This window comes from Seriola dumerili, unplaced genomic scaffold (genome assembly GCF_002260705.1).
Source record: "Seriola dumerili isolate Sdu_G_001 unplaced genomic scaffold, Sdu_1.0 BDQW01000088.1, whole genome shotgun sequence".
Classification (NCBI taxonomy): domain Eukaryota; kingdom Metazoa; phylum Chordata; class Actinopteri; order Carangiformes; family Carangidae; genus Seriola; species Seriola dumerili.
Genome location: NW_019174343.1, coordinates 9624773 through 9630772, shown reverse-complemented (window position 1 = coordinate 9630772; position 6000 = coordinate 9624773).

Genomic DNA, 6000 nt, shown 5'->3' with positions numbered 1-6000 from the left:
TGGCTCATCCGCAGGGTTCAGCTTGGGAAAAAACACAAACAGAAGATGATGGGTCACAGCCTGCAGCTGCAGATACAGTAGTTTTTTTCCCCCCATTCAGACAGACACTGCCTGGAGCTCTAAATGTCAGAGTATCAGTGGCTAACTGGGGGCTTCCTCTGTGTGTTACTTCACCTACTGCAAAACTTGTTGTTACTGCATGGTTTTCAAAGCAACACAACAATGTGCCAATTTCACACATATTTTAAATGGAGGTCTTCATGTAAGTTGTAAAGCCTGAAAACAGAGAAAACATATCTGTCATCTCCCTGGCTGTGTTGTTAATGAGGCATGTGACGGTGCGTTATCATAACAGAGTAGATGTAACATGATGCTCTTAGCAACAGGGGAAAAAATCTTGACAACACATGAGAATATGTCGCGTGCGTATTGTTTCATTAAACCGCAAAAACAAGTGGAGACACGCGCTTTGGAAACCACCACACCTACAACTTTGTCTTGCCTACCTACCGATCTGGTGGAATTTCTCCTCTTGGAGCTGCGACTGAACATGACAGGCTGATCCCGGGACAGAAAAAGGCACAGTAGTCTATTACCGACACAAATGGCGCACAGACGAAACTGGAGATGAGTGAGTGTTTGTTGAAAAAAAAAAAAATCCCTCACGACTTTTCCAAACACATGGAGCCGTGGGTACAGTCCTACCCTATTAACCTCCTTCATTAATGAATGGAGCTGCGCTTTCCGGATCGCAGCTCCACCCTGTTTCCTCACAGCCAATGGAAGAGCAGGAAAAATACTTTTAGAAAAGGAAAAACTATAATTATGCTTGGACGAAACCAGTGATGCGGTGGTAAATGACGGTGTGGATGAGTCCTGACGTCCAGTCTGAGAACACCTGAAGGCAAAGAACAGACCCTGTAATCATTGTGGAAATAAATGTTTTATGCTGCTATTCTCCCTCAGACACCCCGCCTTCGTTTAACTTGCACCACTTTCGTAATTTTCCACTGTGAATGTGAAAAAGGTTCATAGCTTTTTGAAAATGTCAATGCACTAGAAAATAAAACACTTGAGTCACAACACAACATGATACAACCTTGACTCTGCAGGGACAAGAGAAAGCTCTTTCTGTCTGTTACCACTTTTAACTCAGAGACATCAATTCAGAGGAGATTTATTCTTCACCTGTCCATCTCAGAAGAAACATCTGCCATGTGCCCCGTGTGAAACTGTTTTTCTTCCCTGTGGTCTGACTGTTGATTTTCTCCTGAAAGTGCATACTGTTCATCAGAGGAGAGAAGGCTTTTGAGCATCACTGGCACAGCCTCAGTGTGACAGTGCTCTGACTCACAGGCACATTTCACTAAAACGTTCTTATACCATATTATTACTGGTAGAAAGACATTTCGCTCAAGGCTTTCTTCTATACCTATTATGCTCTATCAGCCTCTCTAAAGTTCAGGCATTCACAACGCTGTCGGATGGTTATTGTGCACTAATGTGGATGGTATTTGAGATTTCTCTCAGTTGGACACAGACTGTTTTCTTTTTCTCTCCTGTTTCAAATGGAAGGGGCTCTATGTTTGTATGGATGGTGACCCACACCTCTGAAACATGGAATGTGAAGGTTTCTGAGTAAGGAGGAGTTTGAGTTGTGCTGGGTGGCTCCAAAGAATAAGTGTAGTTAAACAGTACCTTCCATCTATTCTGCAAAGACACTGCTATGATTTCTGTATGTTTCAGATAAACAAAACAAAACAAAAATAATCAAAAAAAGAAAAGAACAGTGTTGGTTGAGGGTTAAAATCAGAAATTCTTGTTGATATTAACTCTAACATAACAAACACAGATCGTCAGGTGTTACTAGTGTAAGTTAATGCACCTCAGTAGTTTTCATTGCAATATGATTAAATGAATAGTTTCTAATCCAGAAGTCTGGTGGTGATATAGTAGAGGGATGGATGGATGGGTGGATGGATCCATTACATCATATTTGAAATCATACATCAGTCAGTCACTGTTATATGAATGGGTCTGTTTCACATCACAGTTAATGTTTGATTGATGAAGCAGTCAACAAGAATCCCTTATTTCATAATTCAAAGGATGAGGCTGGTGCTCGTATAGATCTTATTTACTGCCAAAAACCCAAGAAAAGATCTAAATCTACAATGAATCGATCCTAAAAAGACCACCCCTCTGTCCCACAGAGCTCTGGTGTTGTCCAGAAACTATTACAATCACATCAGTGAGCCACACTGACACATTCCTCTAACACCATCAATATGGCCACTACAGTTCATTTCGAGTTCCACAACTTTCTACAATTAATACTCACTAGAGTATTAATGGCAATGTGTATCAGTCCATGGCTGAAAATAGTCCCCAACAAAATTCTGCCTGTTTGAGTGATATTAGCCAAAAGCGGCGACTCAGCCATTTTGAAAAAATAATGAAACTACATATTTGTGACCTGTTTTAAGATTTGTATCTTCAGTAGGAACTGATGGGAGCCACGGACAGTGTAGGGAAGTCAGAAAACATTAAAAATGGTTGTATTTCATAGAATTTGTTCACAGTAAGAAATGTACAGAACAATGCAAACCAGCTATTTGAAATATTTTTCAAAGTGTTGGCCACAAAAATAATTGGCAAATACTGAAAATTATCATTATTATCAGTAGTATGAATATTAGTAGTAGAAGTGGTGGTTGCTGTAGTACTGGCACTTGTAATAATAGTATAGTTTCAAAAATTTACACCAGTCAATCCAGGTAAGCATGGATTAAAATAAATCCCAATGCGGTTTTCCGAAGTCTTTTCTACTCTCTTTTCTGAAGAGTTGTCACAGACATGAGATTTTTCTTTGCTCTTTCACCTTCTATCTTCTTGTGTGTAAGAAAAAAAGACAGGCAGCAGAGCAGGTGTTGCTGTGTCAGAACAAAATCATCCTGCACTTTACGGAATAGAGAAAAAAAACAGAGTCTGTCTCTGCTTTGCCTCAAGGACATACTGGTAACCTTGAGACACTCAAGTTGCAAAGAGGGGGAAAAAAAAGCATTCTTGTCACACATCAGCGCTCTGTACAGAAAAACAGTCCCAATCCCTTTCCACACTCAGATAAACACAAACTGTATCTGGGCATCCAAACTGTTTGTGTTTGCATGCGGGCCTGAGGCTTACTTACTACTAAGCCTCAGTTCAAAGTCAACCAAGATTACCTTGAGGAATGATGATGATAATGATGGTAGGGGGAGCTGACCCTAGGGACGCATGACTTTAAAACTCCCCTCATTAAGTCTTAAGTTAAGTGTCTAAACACTGTTGGCAGAATCAAACATAGCTTGCATGCTATTTCAAGGAGCAATGCAAAAAATAGTTGGAAGCCATGAAAAGCTCCTTTTTTGGTTGTAGAGTGCGGGCAACGTGGTTCAGTGAGTGTTGGTGTAATGAGCTGATGTTAGGCTTTTTTTTTACTGCAGCCATTGTGGAAAAAACTGTCTTCATTAAAGCTTGATCCAGGATTTTTAATGCTGTGCATTTTACGTCACATTATCTCAAATATCTTGCCAGTGAACTTTAGACCTGCAGAAGTCTGTCAGGGCTGATTTGGGTTCAATGAGCAGTTGCTTGCAAAGTGGAGGACATGACGTTCAGAAGTGTTGGGAACGTCTAGTACGGCCTGAAGCCTACAGCTGCTTAGGTCACTGGTCTAATCCCTCTGGGAAAGTCTCAGAATAACCTGCATACTGTACTCACTATAATACTGATATGAGGTACACAGAGAAGTAGACCCCAGTTGATTTGTTTAAGTATGTGCTTGTGTTTGTTTATGGTATTTGTCACAAAAAAATCATATTCATCATTTTCCTCACAATGGAAAAATCTGATATCCCCTGTATCAGTTTCCAGAGCTATTGTTTGTAGAAGTGGTGTCAAATACTCCCTGTTCCCTGTCCGCAGCCACCTCTCTCTGTGAACCTCTTGCACTATTAAAAGCAGTTGCTACATAACCCCCCCCACCCTCAACCATCGCTCACTAATAACACCACCTATGTGCTCTCTACCAGGGACACTTAGCAGTGTGCTTGTAGACCTCACTGAGAGTGCAGGTAAAATGTTGGCAGTGGTTGGGGCTGCAGATCACTGTTAAGGACCCAGACAACCAGAGTAAAAACTGCAGGCCCAGGAAGAATACCAACGAGGATGCTGCTTTGATTGCACTGCAGCAGCTTGAGGCAAAACACTTTCCCTGCACTGCTCCCATAAAAACCATAAATCTACTCATTTAGCCAGCGCTACAGACTGAGTGGATGTTGGTTAGAGATCCTTCTGTCATATATTAGACATATTTATACATTTATACATGTGTCCAAATATTTCAAACTCTAAATAAGTGCCTGTGTATAGAAGTAAATAAAGACCATAAAGATTTGAATATCACAACCAGCTGAATATCAAAGTACTATCAAATAATAGATCTAATAATTACCATTTCATAATAATAATAATAAAATCATATGAAATTTGGATTTCATAACAGGAAAACTGTCTTACAAGATTTTGTAATTGTGATTTAAGTATTGATTTCCTAATTGCAAGGTAAGGTGTTTTTTTATTTGGTGAAGTCATTGTGCCTCTGTAATGTTGAAATTAGTATTTTAGTATTTAACTTTTTGAAAACCACCTGTCTATTTTTTTGTGAATGCACTCTTTGAAATTTTTAAGTTTTGAAATTTAAATTTTGTAATATTTGTGTGTTTTTACGGATTAAAAAATACCCACAGTTCAAAAGCTATTTTCAAATTGCAGAAGTTCAATTCCAATGTAAAACAATAAATCAAGTAAAAGAAAAAAAAAATCCTCACCTTGCTTGGTCAAATTCAGACACGAGAAATCAAGGTGTAAAATTAAGATCTGAACATCTGGGATAACAAGGATAATTAATCAAGTTTGATGGGTCTTAAGTATAGTAAAGTAGAAATGTCGCACTGAAGTGGTTTGTAAGATTCAAACGTTTATGGTCATCATGTGCTTCCATACCTGTACATTATGTACAATAAAAACTCAAAAGTATGTGCACAGAATTATACTTGCACAGATGAACAAATAAAGGTGAATCGTTCATACACTGACGGACAAACTGATTGATTCAAATTAAAATATAATTTTAAAGTCTTGAGCTCAGACACTTACCTCTGAGGTGTCATGTATAGTTGTGATATGTTTCTATCACCTGTCCAGCCTGTGTGCATGCACTAATGACTGGTGTCACACACACACACACACACACACACATGCACGCCATAACAGCTCCTGTTGCTGAAGGCTCTGTGGGGGTGGACACACCCATTATACATGTGAAAATACACATTAAAGGTGCAAAGGTCCATCTGATACATTGATTACTCACATATGATTACTTTTCCACAAGTGACTGTGACATATATTTCCTGTAATGGATAACAAGTCATGACTGCAATAGTTCACATGCAGAATCAGCCTGAATTCTGCTTTGATCAGATATGCTGCTGGAAAACCTGGAGTGTGAGGGGTAGATAAAGTCTCACAGCGAGAAGTGACTTGTCTTTGTTATGTTAAACCCACATTCAGCATGCTTGGAGGAATTCATCATAACTTTCAAGAGGGATCCAACTATTTATGAGCAGCATGGCAGATGTCTTTAGGTTACATTTTGGCTACATTTGCTCAGGAAAGAAGATTTCCCTCTACAAGTCTGTCAATTCTTTTCCAGGACTATCTGATGTAATACAAACCTGCTGACACGCTGCTGTCATCTGTCTACTCTGTAGAGGAGATACCTCACAGCTTTCTTGTGAGTGCGAGAATGAAAAAGTAAAAGAGAGTTCTTCTACAAACTGACCCCTGGGATGTTTGCAAATCTACTTCTGAATCACGTTCTTAAGTTTAGACAAGCCCTCTGGAGCTGTTGAAAGCTCCTGCCTCGCCAGCCCTCCTTCCCTCTCTTTCCCCTTT